General features: G+C 34.3%; 1 protein-coding gene across 29 annotated transcripts in view; it reads left to right on the forward strand.

The window, feature by feature from the left end:
* The window catches only part of LRFN5 (leucine rich repeat and fibronectin type III domain containing 5), a 271,495-nt gene that overhangs the window by 172,213 nt on the left and 76,214 nt on the right, over positions 1–23,068 (forward strand). For 9 of the 29 annotated variants that reach the window (XR_014817823.1, XR_014817799.1, XR_014817803.1 and 6 more), the window contains one exon: positions 22,364–22,445. The exons of the other annotated variants lie outside the window; for them this stretch is intronic. The gene's annotated coding sequence lies outside the window, so the exon portion shown is untranslated. The remainder of the gene's footprint in view (positions 1–22,363; positions 22,446–23,068) is intronic. 29 annotated transcript variants of the gene reach the window in all.

The following is a 23,068-nucleotide window of genomic DNA, read 5'->3' on the forward strand; positions in this document are numbered from 1 at the left end:
TCTGGAGGAAAACATAGGCAGAACATTCTCTGACATAAACCACAGCTGTATCTTTTCAGATCTACATCCTAGAGTAATGAAAATAAAAACAAAAATAAACAAATGGAACCTAAGTAAACACAAAAGTTTTTTCACAGCAAAGGAAATCATGAACAAAACAAAAAGACAATACACAGAGTGGGAGAAAATGTTTGCAAAAGAATCTACTGACAAGGGATTAATTTCCAAAATATACAAATAGCTCATGTAGCTCTATATTAAAAAAAATTCCAAAAATGGGCAGAGGACCTAAATAGACATTTCTCTAAAGAAAAGAGCACATGGTTAAAAAGCACATGAAAAGATGTTCAACATCACTAATTATTAGAGAAATTCAAATTGAAACTACAGTGAGGTATCACCTGTCATACTGGTCAAAATGGCCATTATCAAAAAGTCTACTAACATCTGAAAAATAATGGGTATATATGTGACTATATGTATATACTTATTTGGCTGTACACCTGAAAGTAGCATAACTTTGTAAGTTATCTCCACTCTAATAAAATTTTTTTGAAAATTTTACAAATAATAAATGCTGGAGAGGTTGTGGAGAATAGGGAATCCTTCTACACTGTCGATGCAAATGTATATTGGTGCAGCCACTATGCAGAACAGTGTGTAGGTTCCTTTAAAAACCAAAAATAAAACTACCATGTGATCCAGCAATCCCACTCCTGGGCATCTATCCAGAGAAAACCATAATTCAAAAAGATACATGCACTCCATTGTTCCTTGCAGCACTATTTACCATAGCCAAGACACGGTAGCAGCCTAAATATCCATCAACAGATAAATGTATTAAGAAGAAGTGGTACATGTATACAATGGAATATTACTCAGCCATAAAAAGAATGAAATAATGCCATTTGCAGCAACATGGATGGACCTAGAGATTATCATTCTAAGTGAAGTAAGTCAGACAGAGAAAGACAAATATCATATGATATCACTTATATGTGTAATGTAACTTTATAAATGAACTTACAAGACAGTAGCAGACACACAGACTTCAAAAAAAAAGTTACGGTTACCAAAGGGAGGGATAAATTAGGAGTTTATGATTAACACATACATACTATTATATATAAAATAGATAACCAACAAGGACCTACTGTATAGCCTAGGAAAATCTATTCAATATTCTGTAATAAACTATGTGGGAAAAGAATCTGTAAAAGAATGAATATATGTATATATATAACTGAATCACTTTGCTATGCACCTGGAACTAACACAACATTGTAAACTATACTAAATTTTTTAAAATTTGTATTTAGGTATTAATCATTGAAATGTATTTTATTAACTTGTTGAATCTTATGATACCAGCATTCTATTTTAAATATGTATAGCTTGATAATATTTCTTAATATTTTATTGGAAAAGTGCTCAATCTTTACTCTTCTTTTTAAATTGTTTATCTGAATGGGCCTATTTATTCTTCTCTACTTAGAATTTGTTAAATTTCCCTCCAGAGAAAGTTTGGATTTTGAAAACTTAAATGGCAATAAATAAACTATGTAAACATTTTTTATCTATTCATCTATCTTTGAGAAAATTAATATCCCAGTGGTATTCTTTTGTCCCACTAAGACTATTTCTTTATTTTTAAAATATTTTTCAAGAAATTCCATACTTTTCTTAATATAACGTAAACATATTGCTTATTAGTTTTAAAATTTACCGCTTGCATTTCCTGTTTTTCAAAACTTCTTGAGGAGTTCCCATTGTGGCTCAGAGGGTTAAGAACCTGATTCTCTGTGAGGATGCTGATTTGATCTCTGGTCTCACTTACTGGGTTAAGGATCTGGCATTTGCCAGCAAACTGCAGCGTAGTTCACAGATGCAGCTCGGATCCCATCTTGCTGTGGCTGTGACATAGGCCTAAGCTGCACCTCCATTTCAACCCCTACCCTGGGAATTTCTATATGTCGCAGGTGCAGCCATAAAAAGAAAAAAAAACAAAGAAAGAAAGAAAAACCAAAACTTCTTGTTTTTCCTGATCTTATTAATTGCATTTCCTTTTTTTCTTTGGGTTTTCACATCTTTATTTATGATCATCATGAGGTTTTTGCAGATGATTTTCTTTTGCACCCATCCATGTCACGCTCCATCCTGGACTTACTGCTCTCTAGTTTTGCTGCAAACTGCTGTCTTAGAACTTCTCTTAATTACTCACTCACCTGGTTGGAACAGTGGAGCAATTTGTGTCTTGGACCTTAGGTTTTACTCTTTCTTGGTTTACTCACTTTATTGTAGCAATTTTCAGATACTTCCTGGGAAAAATTTTTGAAAGGAAATCTTGGTGAGTTCTTGCTGTCTGAGAATATTCTTACTGAAATTGTAGGTTGATTAGACGACACTGTCCCACTACCTGCTACCACCAGTATTGCAGATTAGATTCTCATACCCATATGATGTATCTTTTTTTCCTCTCTAGGAGCTTTAAGAACTGCTTGACTCATTCATTCATCCACTAAATAATTACTAATGTCATCCCATGTGCTCAAGATAGGGCAGTGAGCAAAGTAAGCAAAATTTCTGCTCTCACAGTTTTTTCTGGAGTGAGAGAGAGAGACAAGGTGATTTCCTAATGACAGGTCTAGGAATGTAACTTTTTACATGCATTGGGTTGGGGATTCAGCAGGCCCTTTCAATTAGAAATGCTGTTATCTTAAGGAACAGGAATTCTCTTGTATTAAGTTTTAATTATTTAATTCACTATCTTTTTCCTTTCTGAAACTTTGCTTATGGGAGTTTAAAATTTCATCTTAATCTGTTGTGATTCTTAAATTTATTACAGTGTCTATTTCTTGGCTTTATTGTAAAACTTGGGTGAGTTGTTGACATTATCCCATAAGCCTATTGATTTTCATTTATTTGAACATTTTATATATGCTCATTGTTGTCTCTGATTGTTCATTTATCATGGTATCATATTAATTTTTATCCATGTAATGTCTATTTTATAATCTCTTTGAGACTCCTAATTAAAGTTTCCTTGTGATGTGTGGCCTTTTTTCATTCTTGTTGGCTTTTGTTCCTTTTTATGCAATTGGTCTCTGATTTTCCTTAGATGACCTGGGAAACTTAGTTGTATGTTCAGATTTTAAAATGAAGTATCAAGCCACTTGGGAGCTCTGTGTCTGAACCAAGCTTATTGACTAGTCCTCCTGGCTGGAGGGTGAGCAGAGACTGCTGCTCTGAGTGAAGGGGCCACTAAATGTCAGAATGCGATCTTTTCTGTAGAATACAGCTAACAGAAAAGCTATTCTAATTCTTCTAAGAGAGCTTATTTATTATTTTTTTGAGGAAACCTCTTTTCAGTATTCTGCCTGGGGAATTGGAGGTGGATTGCTGCCAGGCATTATATGCACAGCAGTGTGTGTGTGTGTGGTTCGGTACAAGGAGCACATTACTGAAACAAATAAAAGCGTAAAATAAATGTCCCTGATTCTACTGCATGTTTCACCTCTCTTTTCCATCTTACTTAGCATTTCCAGGTACAACTTCTTTTTCTGAAGTTCCGAAGTACTGCTTGCTTTCATCCTCTAATTATAATCCTTTTCTTCTGTAGCTTCTGCTACTCTGAGTCATAGACGTTTCCTTCATTCACATTTTTTCTTTTTTTTCTGATGTTTATTAAGATATGTTTCCTCCTAATGGCTTCAGACTTAATTTCCTCATCACTGTGGATACCCTCTTTTTAAATAAATTTTCTGTCAGTTTTATGCTAGGGCAGGTAAGGAAGTAAATGCATATGTGTACTGTTCGTCTGTCTACTGGAGATGAAAGTTGGGAAAGTGTGGGTCTCATTGATGTTTGTGCCGTAGTTCATTTACAGTTTTTAAGTGATGGATGGTGTTTGTGGCCTAAACATTCTTTTTTCTTTTTTCTTTTTAATACATGGATGACTGTATAGAATTGAGAATCTCAGGCTATGAATTAGATTCAGTGGAAAGGAAAGGAAATAAAACAGGTACTTATTTTCAATTATTTATTGGATACTGGACAAAGTATTTCATTTACTACTAATGTGACATCAATTACTATTGTAACTAACTACAGTGTCTAAAGGACATTTCCAGAATATTACACCTTAATGCTGTCATGTAGCTTATTTAAAATTTGAATCCATGTCACATCCTATAATTACTGTCTTCCTTCCATCTCTCCTTCGCTCAGCTGCCAGTGAATTTGAAGGTCCTAATGGGTAGGATTTATGTGTGATTAATATTATTTCCCAAAATACTCAAAGCTTAGAAATGACCTTAAATAAAAAGCAAATAAATGCCCTTAAATAAAAAGTGATTAACAATTTAATATCTTAGTTTCATAATACTAGACCCCCTTCAAGAAAAAGTATTACTAAGGTTGGTAGAAGTGAGGAGTGTGCAACCATATCTATGTTATCTAGTTTTACAGTTTTTTTTTTTAAAAAGAAATACTGTATTTTAATCATGACTTCTCAATATAAATATTTCTTAATAACTCAATGAATACATTCAGTAATTAAAAATGTGTTAGCAACTTCTATATGTCCAGCACATCATTAGACACTAGAGATGTAGGCAAAACAATTAACATCACTACCTTCATTTGGTATGAGTTTAACTGTACTCTATAAACATGAGATTCAGAATAAATAATTTGTTAACAAATGGAATAGCATTTTAAAATTTCTAAATGCAGGGAAACATAGTAAAATTGAAAAAAATATATACAATAAAAGTGGAATAGAAATTTAGATGTTGCATTCCTCCTAGTTCATTAAAGAGTTCCCTAAGGAAAGGACAGTGATGTTAATTTGGAGAAAATTGTGGAAAAATTAATGATACTGCCAATGTGCTATAAAAGGAGAGGCATATTTCTCCTTTTAAAATGGTTGGTTCTATTGTGTATATATACCACATCTTCCGAATCCAATCATCTGTCGATGGACATTTGGATTGTTTCCATGTCCTGGCTATTGTGAATAGGGCTGCAATGAACATGCGGGTGCATGTGTCTCTTTTAAGTAGAGCTTTGTCCGGATAGATGCCCAAGAGTGGGATTGCAGGGTCATATGGAAGTTCTATGTATAGATTTCTAAGGTATCTCCAAACTGTTCTCCATAGTGGCTGTACCAGTTTACATTCCCACCAGCAGTGCAGGAGGGTTCCCTTTTCTCCACAGCCCCTCCAGCACTTGTATTTGTGGATTTATTAATGATGGCCATTCTGAAGGGTGTGAGGTGGTATCTCATGGTAGTTTTGATTTGCATTTCTCTTATAATCAGCGATGTTGAGCATTTTTTCATGTGTTTGCTGGCCATCTGTATATCTTCTTTGGAGAAATGTCTATTCAGGTCTTTTGCCCATTTTTCCATTGATTGATTGGTTTTTTTGCTGTTGGGTTGTATAAGTTGTTTATATATTCTAGAGATTAAGCCCTTGTCAGTTGCATCATTTGAAACTATTTTCTCCCATTCTGTAAGTTGTCTTTGTTTTCTTTTGGGTTTCCTTTTCTGTGCAAAAGCTTTTCAGTTTGATGAGGTCCCATGGGTTTATTTTTGCTCTTATTTCTCTTGCTTTGGGAGACTGCCCTGAGAAAATATTCATGATGTTGATGTCAGAGAGTGTTTTGCCTATGTTTTCTTCTATGAGTTTGATGGTGTCCTGTCATATATTTAAGTCTTTCAGCCATTTGGAGTTTCTTTTTGTGCATGGTGTGAGGGTGTGTTCTAGTTTCATTGCTTTGCATGCAGCTGTCCAGGTTTCCCACCAATGCTTGATGAATAGACTTTCCTTTTCCCATTTTATATTCTTGCCTCCCTTGTCAAAGATTAATTGACCATAGGTGTCAGGGTTTATTTCCGGATTCTCTATTCTGTTCCATTGGTCTGTCTGTCTGTTTTGATACCAGTACCATACTGTTTTGATGACTGTGGCTTTGTAGTATTTCTTGAAGTCTGGGAGAGTTATGCCTCCTGCTTGGTTTTTGTTTCTCAGGATTGCTTTGGCGATTCTGGGTCTTTTGTGGTTCCATATAAATGTTTGGATTGTTTGTTCTAGTTCTGTGAAAAATGTCCTGGGTAATTTGATAGGGATTGCATAGAATCTGTAGAGTGCTTTGGGTAGTATGGCCGTTTTTACAATATTGATTTTCCCAATCCAGGAACATGGAATATCTTTCCATTTCTTTACATCTTCTTTGATTTCTTTGATTAAAGTTTTATAGTTCTCGGCATATAGGTCCTTTACCTCCTTGGTCAGGTGTATTCCGAGGTATTTGATTTTGTGAGGTACAATTTTAAAAGGTATCGTATTTTTGTATTCCTTTTCTAATGTTTCATTGCTGGTATACAGAAATGCAACTGACTTCTGAATGTTAATCTTATATCCTGCCACTTTGCTGAATTTATTAATCAGTTCAAGGAGTTTTGGGGTTGAGTCCTTAGGGTTTTCTAGGTATAGTAGTTCGGAAGATTTGGTATATATACACAATGGAATACTACTCAGCCATAAAAAGGATGACATAATGCCATTTGCAGCAACATGGATGGAACTAGAGAATCTTATACTGAGTGAAATGAGCCAGAAAGACAAAGACAAATACCATATGATATCACTTATAACTGGAATCTAATATCCAGCACAAATGAACATCTCCTCAGAAAAGAAAATCATGGACTTGGAGATGAGACTTGTGGTTGCCTGATGGGAGGGGGAGGGAGTGGGAGGGATCGGGAGCTTGGGCATATCAGACACAACCTAGAATAGATTTACAAGGAGATCCTGCTGAATAGCATTAAGAACTATGTCTAGATACTCATGTCGCAACAGAAGAAATGGTGGGGGAAAAAAACTGTAACTGCAATGTATACATCTAAGGATAATCTGACCCCCTTGCTGTACAGTGGGAAATTTAAAAAAAAAAAATATTCAGGGGAAAAAAGATTTAAAAAAAAAAAAAAAAGAAAAGAAACTCCATAATACCTGCTCTTATTATGTTTTAAATATAGCAGTCCCTTCCCCCCCACCTCTTATCTGCAGTTTCACTTTATATGGTTTCAGTTACCCAATGTCAATCGTGGTCTGAAAACATGAAATGGAAAATTCCAGAAACAGACAATTCATAAAATTTACGTTTATGCGTAGCTGTTCTGAGTAGTACCACGAGTGCTCCTCCTGGCTGACCCCTGAATCATCTCCGTGTCCATGCTGTCCACGTTCCCTTCCCTTGGTCACTTAGTAGTCCTCTTGGTTAGAGTGACTGTGGCTGGACTGTGGAGGATTTGTGTTCAAGTGACCTTTATTTTATTTAACATTGGTTCCAAAGTATAAGAGGAATGACGCTGGCAAGTCAGATGCGCCAAAGAGAAGCTGCAAAGTGTTTCCTTAAGCGAAAAGGTGAAAGTTCTTGACTTAATAAGGAAGAAAAAAAATCATATGCTGAAGGTAGTTAAGATCTGTGGTAAGAATGAGTCTTCTGTCCATGAAACTGTGAAGGAGGAAAAACAAACTTGTGCCAGTCTTGCTTTGATACCTCAAACTGCAAAAGTTACTGCCTCGGTGCTCAGTAAGTGCTTTGCTAAGATGGAAAAGGCATTAAATCTGTATAATAAGATATGTTGAGAGAGCACATAAATTTATTACAGAATGTTGTTATAGCTTTCTATTATATTGTTAGGTACCATTAATTTTTTACTGTGCCTAATGTATAAATTAAACTTTATAAGAAAGCATGTACAGGAAAACACCTAGTTTATGCAGAGTTCATGCCGTTTCAGGCACTCACTGGGGGGCCTTGAACCACATCCCCCCCCCCCCCAGACAAGGGGGAACTACTGGATGAAACTTCTTCAAATGAATTTTAAAAAGAGAATGTCTTTGCTGTTTATCCACATATTTCCCATTTCTACTGCTCTCGTTTCTAGGTGTAATCCCAATTTCCATCTGGCGTTATTCTGCTTCAGCCTCAGGAACCTCATTTGACATTTTAGAGCAGGTCTGCGGCGATGAATTCCTCTAGCTTTTGTTTATTTTAAAATGTCTTTATTTCAACTTCATTTTTGAAGAATGTACACTGGTTACAGAATTCTAGTTTGACGTGTTATTTTTTCGTTTCGTATTTTTAAGATCTCATTCCAATGTCTGCTGGCTTGCATTGTTCCTGATAAGAAATACCATCCTTTCTTTCACTGCTTTCCCCCCCCCCTACTTGTGATATCCTTATTTTTCTCCCACTGATTTTTTAAGGTTTTTCTTTTTATCACTTTTTTTTTTCAGCAATATGACTATGATAGCTCTCTAAAAATAAATAAATAAATAAATAAAATGGTTGGTTCTAAACAGAGGGGATATGAAATAAAAGAATTGAAGTTCAAGCACTGAACCTTACTAATTATGAATCAAATAGAAGGACTGGATATGCATATATAGTATTTAAACTTTGCAATAAACCACAGCAAAGTTAATATGAAACTTTTGTGTTGATATATAATGGCATTATTTTGCCATATCAAAAAATATCAGTTGGATAAAAGTGTTGAATAATATACATGTGGTAAGATTGGTCATGGAGTAGAAAAACAACTGGCACCTAATACTATTTAAATTTGGTCTCTAGCACTTAACTGTAAATGCTGTGTAAATTTGCACAGAAATATTCATTCATTCAGTATCTGCATAGGAAAATGGAATAGCATTCTTCCCTTGAAAAACTGCTATCTTAGGTACATGTGTGTTTATAAAGCCCTTAATGTAGGCACCTGATTAATGATAAGGATTCAAGTAGTGACAATTAAAATCCCACAAAGACATTTTTCTCATTTTCTTAGTCCTTCATTCAGAAATTAATATTCATTAAGATACTGAACTTTTAGTTATCACTCCCACCTACAAGGAAACAAGCTACACATCTTAAAAACAAGAGCCCTCATTCTTACACTCAAGATACTCTTTGTCCCTTCTATTGACAGTCACTCCAGAGTTAAGATTTCCTGTGTTCTATCAGTGCTCTTCCATTTTTCTAGTTTTCTCCCACACCTGTTTTCTTCCCTTTGTGATGAGTCCTTGAGGAGCTCAGAGCTCACAGCATGTGCTCATATCTTGATATTGGGGCACTTGAAGCACCACACAGAGTGTGTTAGAGATGGTAAATGGGTTTTATCTCACAGCACCAACTTTGAATGATTGGTAGTGACTGCATAAATTGCTCTGCTGAGAATGAGAGAATGCTCTCAAGCCTGCGTTGGGAGGAAGGCAGCTTTTGCCAAAGTGGGAGGGAGGAGGAGTGTCTGACCTTTGAGGTCCTTGACATCCCCAGGGGTAATGCCTGCCATTATACAATGGTGAAAACAAGGAACCGGGAGGGACCTCACTGAGAGTGAAGAAACTGAGTGAGAATGGGCTCTAAGTCCAGTTATAGGAGTCTGGTGGAGAAATGAGATGAAATGACATGGTGTTAAGATGGAAATCTTGGGGGACTGATTTTATGCAGTGTTCCTACCCTTTGGAGTTATCCTGCAGCCATGTGAAATTGCTAGTAGTCAGCTTTAACCATAGTGTAATTTAATAGGCTCAGAAAACATTCTCTCAGCCTTGGGTATTCAGGTCCTCAAGTTCTAATGGCAAAATGAGGATATTTGCTTCCAGTTAAGAAAAGTTCAGGCTCCTGTCACAGTGAGGATGCTATTCATAGGGAGCAATGTGGGTTTTTTTTTTTTCCCACCCTTGCCTGTAATTTTAGGCTCTAAAATATATGATTTGTTCATTATTTAATTTTTAGTCCAGTATATGAAGTGGGAAGATATTGTCTCAGAGGAAATGAGCACTGTTTGGCACTGAGATGGGACAGAAAACGAAAGGAAAGGGAATTGGGCATCATCACAGACACCACTTATTTTTTGGAGAGCATAATCCTTTACATTCTTCTGGGTATAAAAAAATGTTTTATAGAAGTATTTCAAATCCTATTCAATAATATAAGTGGTATTGGTATCAAGACAAAGTGAAGCTTTTAAGTTATACATTCCCAAATAACAGAACTAAATAAAGAAATAAACAAAAAACACTACTAGAAAGAAATTAGTGGTTTCCAAATACCACAACATTCTTTGTATGTAGAAATCAGTTTATGAACTAATAAATTACAACATATATGAATTATTACTAGATCAGATCATACCTTTCAATGTTTTTCATTTATTTTTGATAGCTATTGGAGATAGTCTTAGTTATTTCTATCATTTTTCACAACTACATAAAATAATCTAAAAAGATAATTCAACTCATTGAGCAGAAGATTTGCATGCATACACTTTTAATTATGTCATCGCTTTAAATTATCATTTTTATAGTGATAAGCTTAGAACAGTGCCTAGAACATAGCAAGTTCTCAAATCATACTTGCTAAATGAATGAATAACTTATACTTTTAATTTCTTTCTCCAATTTTAATTACCTTAGAATGTTCTGAACAGAAATTGACATTAGCTCTAAAACTAATAAACACTCAGAATTAGGGATGCACATTTCTTGCTTTTGAAATGTCAGTTCATTAATTCTAGAAATCATCATTACCTTAGCTATTACTTGTATTAAAAATATCTTCAGACCGTTAGGGCTGGTAATAGTTTTATGGCGGACAGTGGGAGGATAGGAGATCAATGTGACTCAAGAAGCAGATGGAGGATAACATTACTAAGATTAGCTACAGAAGAAAAGCAATAAATAGCATCTGTATTTTCAATTTAAATAAAAATTGGATTACAACACAATTCTATGCCTGCTTTGTCCCTGAAACATTCCTGTGGATGTCAGCAAACATCTGAGCCTTTTATATAAGGGAAAATGCTGGCCAGACTGGTAATAATGGAAGTGAAGAAAAATCAGGAATATTCGATTAAAATTTTATTCTTCTATATTATGAATTTAGAATAGATGATAGAAGGGAAACTATATCAATTACACAGGTTTGGATCATTGAAAGTAGTCTCAAGATTCTCAGGACCTACTCACATAATGGGTTCTTTAAATATAGGATAGAGTAGACCAGGGAAAAAAATGCAGGCACGTAATGGGGGCTGAGTAGTTTGCTGGTGCAGCTTCTCAGGTGACACTTTGTTCAAAAATGAAGAATCACCAAGATGTAGTTGAGGAATCTTAGTTTCAGGGAACTCGGATCAAAGTTTTCACTAAGATCTTTGGCAGACCACTGACCTTGCAGCTACGCCAAACTGTAGCTGGTGAAACCAGGTGTAAACCATTGATTTGTATATCCCTAAACTATACAGAGGCACTAATCTTGGTTGCCAGCTGGAGAGTATCAAACTTTAAACTTCACATAACAAAGCACTATCTAGTCCACCTTTGCCATACTTTGACCAAAAGTCAAGACTAGACTTCCAGGAGTCCCAAACATAAGCATAGTGATACCCTGAAACAAGCTGTAAGATAACTTTAAGCAGCAACCTTGCACAGTTAAATAGGCATATACCTAGATCAAGCTAGGTACCTTGAATACCTCTGAATGTGACATCCTTCATTGTGTTCAGCATTTGGGGAATGCAAACATATCAGCCATCTCTCTAGCCAAAGGGGTTAGTGCTTTATTAGGGAAAAATGCCAAATATATGAAAAAATGTACAAGATAGTCAATTGCTGTTTTATTGTTCTTTTACCACTAGAGTAAGCAGAGAAATATTCCTAGAAGTGACAGCACTTGAGAGGGACCTTGAACAACTAAAAGCTGTACAGTGATTTTATATGACAATAACCAGTATTCTAGGTACCTTTAAGTAGTAAACTAGGGTCAGTGCCACATTCTTTATACTGTAGAATGAAGCCAGGTACTTGAGAATGTGAAACACATCTGCTGGAAATCAATTCAATGAAATTTACTAAGTCTGTAGCATGTACTAAGTACTGGAACTAGAGTAAATAAGAACTAAATTCTGCTTCAAGAAATCCCCAAGAATAATGCAAAAGCTAGGAGGTATAGACCAGCATATTAAGGGGTGGGAGTTATGTGATATCTTTTGGTGTATTTTTATATTAATGCAAGAGCAGAGGAGAAGCAAGTGATGAAAAGAATGTAAAGGCAGGAGCAGGTTAACAAGGAATTGAACCCCTGCTGCATAGCTTTAAATCAAGGTAGAAATTAGAATTTTTTTTTTTTTTTTTTTTGCTTGGCCAGTGGGCATGAGTATGGGCATATAAGGAAGCCAAATTTCAAAATTCAGTGGCTAGGAAGCTAAAGTGGGATAGATATTTTAATCTAAGTTTGCAGATTATAATTGGTCTCCTGCAGTAAAGAACTTTACATTCATACCACTCTATAAGGTATGTATGATTAATTTTCCTAATTGAGGTGAGCAAAATAAATATCCCGTCAACACATTCTTCCAAGCAGCGTAGTTGGGATGTGCACTTAAAAAGTTTGATTCTAGAGCTTATGCTTTTACTTGTTAAACTGTCTTATGGCCTGGAATAGTCTCTAATACTTGTATTATAATATATTTTGTATTATAATATATAAAAAAGATAAGTATGTTCATTAGAATATTAACAGTGGTGGCTTTGGTCCCTGGCCTCTCTCAGTGGGTTAAGGATCCAATGTTGCCACAAGCTGCAGCAGAGGTTGCAGATGCAGCTCAGATCCAGTGTTGCCGTGGCTGTGGCATAGGCCTACAGTTGCAGCTCTGATTTGACCCTTGGCCTGGAACTTCCATATATCTCAGGTGTGGCTGTAAAAAGAAAAAATAAATAAATGTTACTCAACAAAATGATAGCAACTAGATTATAGGTGGTGGATAGATAGATATTCATGTCATCCATTGGGTATATGACTATAAAATAATACTATACATGCTTCATTTGGGTCTTTCCCAAGTAAGAGATGATAAATTAATGAATGGGAGAAGAATGAGAAGAACAAATATCAGAGAATTACCAGTAATCTCTTTACTCACAATCTAACAGAAACCAGGGTACTAGCAAACAAAACTATAAACAACAAATGTAGATTGCAGAATTAGTAAACTGAAATATATGTAATATAAAATTTACTTTTCAAACAACCTGTATTTTTTCTCTTTAATAATAAAATTTCTTTACTAAATTATTTTGCTTTTTTAAAGCTATGAATTCACTAGGATGATTGAGCTTCGTGACATCGTTGCAGACCAGACATAGAAATGAACCGTCCTTCCATTATAATTTTACTTCAGTGGCCTCTACTAGAGATCTCAGAAAACCAGACCTAAGAAATTGATCTTCATCAAACTTTGCTTTCAGTTATATAAGTGTGGATAAATTATTTTCTCCTCGAGGTCCTCAGTATTTATTAGATTCCCTACTGGGAAGACTATCATAACTACCTGTAACACTGGGTGCTTGTAAGCGATAGAACATATGCCAGTTTCTTGGGAAGAGCTTTATAGGCATTATTTATTTGAAATACAAACCTTGCTGTCGGCTTATAATTCTTGGTGAAATTAAAATTATCCTCAAATATGACACCCCAGGTATGGCCTTGATTGAACAATTTGTTCAGTCATATATTTATAAGTTAGAACAGTTTTTTAATTGTGCCTAAGTTATCTAAGTTGCCATTCAAAACATAAAAACAGCTTAAAACTATTTTTCCTAAATTTTGAGGTGTCTGGGAGAAAGAGCTAAATGTTATCTTTTTTTAAAGTTTATTTCAGTTTGAAAAAGCATAATGTATTATGTTGAGAGTTAAAGCTGGATCATGAGGAAAGTAAAAACAATTCATATTATGCTCTTCAGGAAATAATAACAGTGTTAAGATAGAAATAATATTCTAAAAAAAGTAGCCAACTGTAGTGAAATTTTTTTATGTGGCTCTAATCTGTCTTTCTTAGTTGAAGGTACATTTCTAGTATATAATTAGTAGAAAAGCCTTCAGGCAAGCATGAGGAAAAGCAGAAACTACTTGTTGATGATAAGACAATGATTGTGGTTAATTTTTTATTAAAATACTACCTATTTGAATAAAGTAGAATAAAGCCCTCTATTGGATTAAAGTACAGAATTATTTCATAAAGTTCTTATCAATGTTTTTCCCTGAGGATGAAGGTAAACTGACAGCAAGGGCAGTGACAAATCTCTGTGGTCCTCCTAATAAAGTGTATAATCTCTGAAATATTAATATCAATATATTTTACCTTTATGAATCACTAAGAAACTCTGAGCTCTTTTTCTGCAGCCCCTACAATAATGTTGAGCTAATTAAAAATATATAGTCCTAAATGAAACACGAAGACAACCCCCAGAATGGGAGAAAATATTTACAAATGAATTGACTGACAAGGGATTAATCTCCAAAATTTATAAACACCTTCTGCAGCTCAACACCAATAAAACAAACAACCCCATCAAAAAATGGGCAGAAAATCTAAACAGACAATCCTCCAAAGAAGACATATGGATGGCTAAAAAACACATGAAAAGATGTTCAGCATCACTCATCATTAGAGAAATGCAAATCAAAACCACTATGTGGTACCACCTTACACCAGCCAGAATGGCCATCACCAAAAAGTCTACAAACAACAAATGCTGGAGAGGGTGTGGAGAAAAAGGAACCCTATTACACTGTTGGTGGGATTGTAAATTGGTGCAACCACTGTGGAAAACAGTATGGAGATTCCTCAGAAAATGAAAAATAGAACTACCATTTGATCCAGCAATCCCACTCCTGGGCATCTATTCAGATAAAACCAAGAATCGCAAAGATACATGTGCTCCAGTGTTCATTGCAGCACCATATACAATAGCCATGACATGGGAACAACCTAAATGTCCATGGACAGAGGAGTGGATCAAGAAGATGTGGTACATATACACAAAGGAATATTACTCAGCCATTAAAAGGCACGAAATATTGGCATTTTTAGCAACATGGATGGACCTAGAAATTATCATACTATGTGAAGTCAGTCAGACAATGAGACACCAACGTCAAATGCTTTCACTGACATGTGGAATCTGAAAAAAGGACACAATGAACTTCTTTGCAGAACAGATATTAACTCACAGACTTTGAAAAACTTATGGTTTCCAAAGGAGACAGGTTGGGGGGTAAGGGAGTTCACTGGGGGTTTGAGATGGAAATGCTATAAAATTGGGTTGTGATGATAACTGTACAACTATAAATGTAATAAATTCATTGAGTAACATAAAAAATTAAAAAAATTAAAATAAATAAAAATATGTAGTCATTTTTGTAACTCAATAATAAAAAGAGAAGTAATCCCAATTTTAAAATATAGAAATATCAGAATAGACATTTTTGCAGTAGACAGATGGCTAGTAAGCAAATGAAGTGATGTTCAGCATCATTAGCCATTAAAAAGATTCAAATCATAACTGTGAAATACTACATCACACCCACTAGGAGAGTTATAATAATATAAAAAACAGACAATAACAAGTGTTGGTAAGCATGTAGAGAAATTAGAATCCTTATACATTGCCGATGAGAAGGTAAAATATTTTTGCTCTTTGGAAATGAAGCTAAAAATGTTAAACCTAAAATTACACATGTCCCAGTAATCATATGCCTAACTATATATATAACCAGAGGTATGAAAACTTATATCTACACAAAGACTTGTACACAAAATGAGTAGCAGCATTGTTCATAACAGCCAAAAAGTGGAAACAATACAGATGTCTATCAGCTGGTGAGTGCATAAACAAAATGTGATTTATTCATACAATGAAATATTATTCAACAACGAAAAGAAGTGAGGCAGTGATACATACTATAAAATAGATGCATCTTCATCATGCTTAAGAAAGAGGGTGGTCAGAATAGGCCATATATTATATGATTCTATTTATTATGAAATTTCCAAAATAGACAACTCTTTATGGAAGTAAAGTAGACTAGTGGTTGCCTGAGGCTTCAGGGCCGGAGGGCTTGGGAAAATAGTGTTAACGGGTATAGAATTTCTTCCGGGAAGTGACGGATATGTCTTAAATTGATTGTGATGGCTGCACAACTTTGTTAACATATTAGAAAACTTTGATTTGTAAAACCCCCCCCCCTTTATTTGCTTTTAAGGACTACCCCTGCCGCATAAGGAAGTTTCCAGGCTAGGGTTCAAATTGGAGCTGCAGCTGCAACTTACCATCAATGCAGTATCTCTTAAACCACTGTAATGGTTTAATGAACATGTGCTTTTGCAGCGACCCAAGCCACTGCACTTGGATTCTTAACCCACTGCCCCACAGTAGGAACTCCTCTTTTTATTTTTAATGTGTTACTGAGTATTATGGATTATGCTTCCAAAATATATCTAACTGTGAAAAAGTAATTTCCCTTTATTCTACCATTACCTAATTCAGGCATCTGTCACATGGAAAACTGCAATGTCCTTCTAATTAGTCATTCTAGTAATAATAATGTTTTCTGAGAATCACATGTGTTAATACTCACAAAACCTTCTTCATGTATATGGTAAGCATGCTATAAATGTTATCACAACTGTTTTATCATTCTTCATTTAATTCTTCTCATAGAATCCAGAGTACCCATTAAGTTTATTAAAATAATATATCTAAGTAGTTCAAAATGCAGGTTGTGATAGAAAAAGAACATTACAGTCCCCTGGCCCATCACTACTCAAGCCACAATCCTATTGTACCAAAGATGTTTTACCTGTTATTTTTCTCCATATTTATGAATGATATTCTTATATTACAGCTCATTATTTTTCAGATTTCATGTTGTCTATTAATTTCTCATTATGTTTTACTATGTTATGGATCTTCCTCATCTTTCCTCACTTCTCCCTTCAGTTCCCTTGATTTTTAAAAAAATACCAAAATTGTTCTTAAATCTATAATAAGCAGTAATATTTTTATGATTGAACAAGTATTATTCCCTGAGACTGCTCTTCCTTCTATAATCTTTTTTTTTCCTAAATGTGATAATACATTTGCCCTTTTTCTTTTTTTGGTTTTCTTTGAAGTGATCTTTATTTAGATTGAATCATATCATAGTTCTATCAGTATTTTCTCTGTTCTCTGACAATCACTTTCCTTTATTTTTTTATATATTTTTATATGTATGTTATGCATGTAATATGTATATATGTATTTATGGGAGACAGACAGGAGAGAGAGAGTTGGCTTAAAAATTTAATAGTTTTGATTCACAATGAGTTAAAGGGATCAACTCCAACTTTGCAAAGGTAATTTTCTGTTATCTCCTATGTAGTTTCAGAAATATGAATTAGCTGTACCTAATTCGCAAATCTGAAATTAAAACACATAAAGTCAGAAAAAATTATCCCTACTTAAAGATAGAAATTAATTAAGATTAGTATCTGGTTTATTAGTGTTGAATTAGTTTCTCCTTAGTTTTTGAAATTTAGGGTTATTTTAGAGTTCAATCTTTTTATGTTAATATACTGGCATTCTGCATAACAGATAAAATAAAAGCAGAGCTTTTGAGGCATAAGCTCATGATGGCAGTTGCATTTCTCAGATGCATAAAAGAAAGCTGTGTATTTATTTCTAATGTTCATGAAGAAGTAAATTGTAGGAAATATTGGAATATAAGTGCATAAGAATAAAGATAGAAACATCTCTTCAAAAGTTATGCGTTTTACTGCTTGGAAACGTGTATTTGGAGAGCATATATTTGCATGAACTAGAGAAAATACCAAGCTGGATACACTGTAAAATAATAGGGGCAAAATGTATTGAAGGAAAATAAAAAAGGAAATGAAAAACACGAATGATATTCATTAGCCATTCCCTGATAATCTAGACACCATCTGACTTTAAAATTTCCTCCAGATAAATTCCTAAAATGATGACAATAAAACCATAGGCCAACTTTTTGTTTTGCAAATTAAAACTTCCCTCATTATATTTGAGTAAGATCATAATAACTTCTCAGACTTAAAGTTTAGAACCTTTTGATTTGAAAATGCTTTATTTGTATGTAATAATTTTCTGAATTACCAAAAAATTTCATTGCTTATATAGTTCTAAGTCTAGGAGCTAGTTCTGGTTTATATTTTTCTCTTCTCCTACTTTTCTTTTGCAATAAAAGAAAATATAACAGACGTTATCTTCCTTGCCAATTTCCTTGATTATATACTCTTTTTTTTTTTTCTCAGAAGTTTCAGTGTTTGCACTTGCTTCAAGGTTGTGCATAGTGTTCATTCAGTATTTATTTAGTTCTTGTCACAGGAGGACCATGTCTGTTCACAATAAAAAGAAATGAGTCTTATTTATCATGAAACTGAAGTAAGTTGAAGGGAAATATTTAGGTCGACTTTCTCTAGTCATAAACTTCATGTCAGCAGGATAGACTATATAGTTGAGATTTTAGATCTGAAAAAAACTTTCATATTTAATATAGTTTCCTACATTTATTTTTACCTAAATACAGAACTTCTTTTGCTTTGCCTTTTCTTATTATTGTAAAGTATTAATTAATCCAATATGATACATTTGCATAGAGAAATAATTGTCATGGTTAAAGTCTTGAAATTTGAATGGATCATCTATTGCATAGGCATCAGATTAGTTTGAGACGGCAGTAGTGCTAACACAATAAAGTTTATTTTCCTTCTCTATAATTTATACCCTAAAAGCAAGGTGATAAGGTTGTGAATGGGAAAAAAAAATGTTACGTTTTTAAGGCCATGAATGCATAGGTCATCTTTTGCCAAAAAAACCAAAATCTCTCTTTGCTTCAATCCTCATATACCCTCTTTGCCTCTTCTTTAGACAATAATACTTCAAGATGTATGGTTGAGTTTTTTTTAATCATCATGGTATTTTTGAGCTTGGTGTAAATGATGTCTGTTAAACTTTATCTGAATAGTAAGAAAAGCTCATCTCTTGGAACCTGTCTTTTCCAGATACATATATCCACCCTCTTACTCCATATTCACTATTTCTTTAACAGAGACATACCAAATCAACATGTCCACTGTTGAACCATAATATTTCTTCTGAAACCTATGCATTCTTTTTCTTATTTTTCTCCATATATGGTAACCTGTGGGAGATGAAGAATTTAAAAAAGGTAGTCTGTTAGCAGAATTAATCTCTATCTTTACAAGGTGTAGAATATACACATATATATATATTTTTTTTTTTTTTTCACTTTCTCAAGTCAGAAACCTAGAAGTCATCTGTGGAAACATTCTATTCCCTTACCCATTTAAATCTAGTAAGTCAGGTTTATTGAATCCCCTTTTATAATTCACAAATCTATCCACTCTGGTTTCACTGTCAACATCATGACAGTCAAGGATACTACCATGTCTCACCTGGGCTACTATAATAGCTTGCTTTTCTTCAATCCCAAATTAACTACTGCATCATTTTTCTTAAAGTGGAAAATGCTTACCATGGGCTTCGTTTTATGGCCTCTGCATACCTCTTTATAACTCTCTAGCCTCATTTCATGCAATTCGTTACAACAAGCAATAAACGAATAACCCTTTTTTGCTTGTTCTAAAGCTCTAAGCATTTCCTGATACAGGGCCTTAACACATGATCTCTTTTCTTGTAATTCTCTCCTCACTTATCTCTCTTCTGTGTTTTATGACTTGACTATTACTCATTTACCAAAATTTAGTTTAAATTTCACTTCCTCAGAGAAGCTTCTTCTTACTTTGATAATATAATCACTCACAGTTTTATAATCTAAATCATTCTGCAAATTTCTTTTAATTAGTCAATTGTATAATTATATGTTTAAGGTTTATCACCTCCACTATATTCTACACCTTGTAAAGATAGAGATTAATTCTGTGAACATAGACTACTTTATTTTTTTACATCCCCTTTAAGGTAATACAAAAACAAAACCCACAGGTAAATTTTTGAAAAGAATTGTGTTAATTTCAGTATTAACGAAAGGGCCACTGAGATCATGAATATTCACATCCATGAAGACATCCTATTTTCCCACTGATTTATTTTTAAAACATATTTCACAAGAATGTTATAGTTTTCTTCATGTAAAATTCATGATTACTAATTTCAGACAAATCGTCAATACCTCAGATGAATTATGTTTATCTGATGAACACTCTCTCTGGCTCCCTAGCACATTTTAAACTTCTTCCATTTTTTTGTGAACTTCTGAAAAGCAGAACTACTGCCAAATTTGCCCCCAGTTCTGCAGATATTCTCTCTTTCAAAGGAAAAAAAAAATAGAAAGCATTCAGATGAGGTATTCCTTCTGTGGTGCAACAGGATCTGCAGTGTCTTGGGAGTGCTGGGAAGCAGGTTCGATCCCCAGCCCGTCACAGTGGGTTAAAGGTCTGGAGTTGCTGCAGCTGTGGTTTAGGTTACAACTAGGAATTGATCCCTGGCCCAGGAACTCCATATGGTGCATGACAGCCTGTGTTGGGTGTGGTAGGCGTGAGGAAGCATCAGAAGAGAATCCCATTAACTTTTCAGGTTTGGGAGTCAAAATCTGCCTAAAAAGTGCCTAGATTATTTTCTCTTTGTTCCCTTTGAGATAGAGCAGACATACTTACCTTTTCCTTGGGCCAGTGGTTCTACCCATAATTTGATTCTTCCTTCTTCCTCCTGTGCATCAAACCTCTTTTTAAAAGAATTTCTTTAACACAGTGGCATATAAGCTGTTAAATATCTTCTGTTTATTAACAAAGGAGTTTTCTTTGCAACAGTCACACAAAAGCAGCCAATATTTACTTCCACTTCTGTAAAGTACAAAAACAAGCAAAATTAATCTATACTTTTAGAACGTGGAAGTCATTGAGAAAGAGCCATCTAAGAGGTCTGTCATGTTTTGTCTATATGTCTGGGTCCTGGTTGTGCCTCTAGTTGTTCTGCACCACTATGCATCAAGATATACACTTGCCAGATGATAGAGTATTGTACTTAATAACAATTAAAAGGAAAAAAGCATTTATTCTTCATCTCCCACAAGTTACCTTGCCCTTTCATAGCCCAGAACCTTGAAAGAGTTGTATTAATTTCTTCAGTCCTCACTCAGCTAAAATTTGGCTTCTCTTCTTGTCACATTACTAAAACTGCAATCCTGTGAGAAATTGTATCATTAACTTACTTCAGCTCTCCTATCCCTCCACCTCTTGTCAGCATTTGGCATTGCTGAGCACTTCTGTTTCCTTCCTTGGCTTCCACGATTCTAGGTACTCTGTTCCTTTGCTGTGTCTCTGGTTGCTCCTTTTCCATCTTCTTTTCAGATTACAAGGCTTTAAATATTGAACTCCTCTGAGTAAAGGTCTTAGATTTATAACCTTCTTCTACGCATTTCTTATAGGCAGTCTGCTCTCCCTCTAAGGTTTTGATTGTTATCCATATTATCATTATTTCAGGAATAATTTTTTTCTGGCCTGGAATTCTCCACTGCGTTTCTGGATTTTGCTGGATGCTTGCTTTATATTTCCACTTGACTATTTCAGAGCATCTGCAACTCATATCCAATATTGAATTCATTCGCTATCCTCTCCTCTTCACTAAATGGTGCCTTTATTCTTCTTAAACCATTAAACTAGACCAGACGAGGTCCTCTCCCATTGTGTTCTGTTTCAGTGAGTCATCTCTCAGGATCATCCCAGAGTCATTCATCACATCATTCTTCATCCATTTTTATACATGACAGGTCAACTTTGACACCTTTCTTCCTCACACTCATATCCAGTATACAACAAAATTCTGTAATTTTTACCTAAAAACTATTTCTCCAGTACAAGTGTTTTATGCTGTCTTATTATCGTGATCTCTCAAAGAGACAGTTTTAATACCTTTCTAAGTGATCTTTTTCTTTTCATTCTCTCCAAACTCCTCCAATCCATTTTCTCTTTTGCAGATTGTTTTCAAAGTCAATGTGATTCTAATATTCTCTGCCTAGACTTACTAACTTAATTGCCATTTCATTTAGGTTAAACTCCAAATCCTTCAATGCTACCTAACTCACTAGTCTTCTTTTCTTTCTTTCTTCACACAGGAACTTTTCACATGTTGTTCCTTTAAATTCATTAAGTATATTTAGAAGCCACCTCCTCAGGAATCTTCTCTTGATTTCCAGACTAAGTCCACTTGCCCCCTTATGCTCACTCATAAGATGTGGTGGCACATATCATGTTAAAATTTTATATGTATTTGTGTGTTTTTCAAATTAACTTTTGCAGTGGTAAGTAATAGCCATATTTCAGAGTATTTTTTTGTTCTACAGATAATTTAATGTCATCGATTTTTTTTTTTGCCTTTTAGAGGTTAAAATAAAGTTTGTAAATTATTCAAAAATAAATGTCAGTCTTTTGTTTTGTTTTGTTTTTTAGGGCCACAGCTACACATATGGGAGTTCCCAAGCTAGAGATCCAACTGGAGATACAGCTGCCACAACCCACTGAGTGAAGCCAGGTATCAAGCCCACATCCTCATAGATATTAGTCGGATTTGTTTCCACTGTGCCACGATGGAAACTCCAGTCATCTTTGTTACCAACATTTTCCAGTTCCAGAAATGATCAGTTGCTTCATTTTTTTAAATATTTTCTGAGTTAATCTGACAATTACTATCTTCCTAAGGAAAAAAATTATTAGTGATTTCAAATACATCATCATTTATTTTTAAAATTTCCTTTAAGTGATTTTATTCCCTCGCTCACTTAAAATATTGTATATTTGTGTGTATTTTTGGTTTTGTATTGATTAGACTAGGGCTCAAAATGTATTATTTTCTTATTTTTTCCTAAGAAATTATTTCTTGAATTTTCTGATTCTGTACTTTTTTTGTAGTAATTCATAAAAATTCTCCTCTAACATTTAGAAAATACTTCTTTCACGAATTATTTTCTGTGGTTCATTTAAAAATGTGTTTAATTGAATGCTTAGTTCATCTATATTTTATTTATTGTTATTCATGAAACTATTTAGAGCTCTGGATATATCAGCAATAATATCTCTAACTATATAAATCAGCTTTTGAGAAATGTCCCTATTACCTTTATCTTATAAATATTTTGTTTTTTTTTTAAGGCCACA

This window comes from Sus scrofa, chromosome 1 (assembly GCF_054392235.1).
Source record: "Sus scrofa isolate SSC_HxYL_T2T_F1_AM1 chromosome 1, Sscrofa_HxYL_maternal_Yorkshire_Landrace_v2.0, whole genome shotgun sequence".
Lineage (NCBI taxonomy): Eukaryota > Metazoa > Chordata > Mammalia > Artiodactyla > Suidae > Sus > Sus scrofa.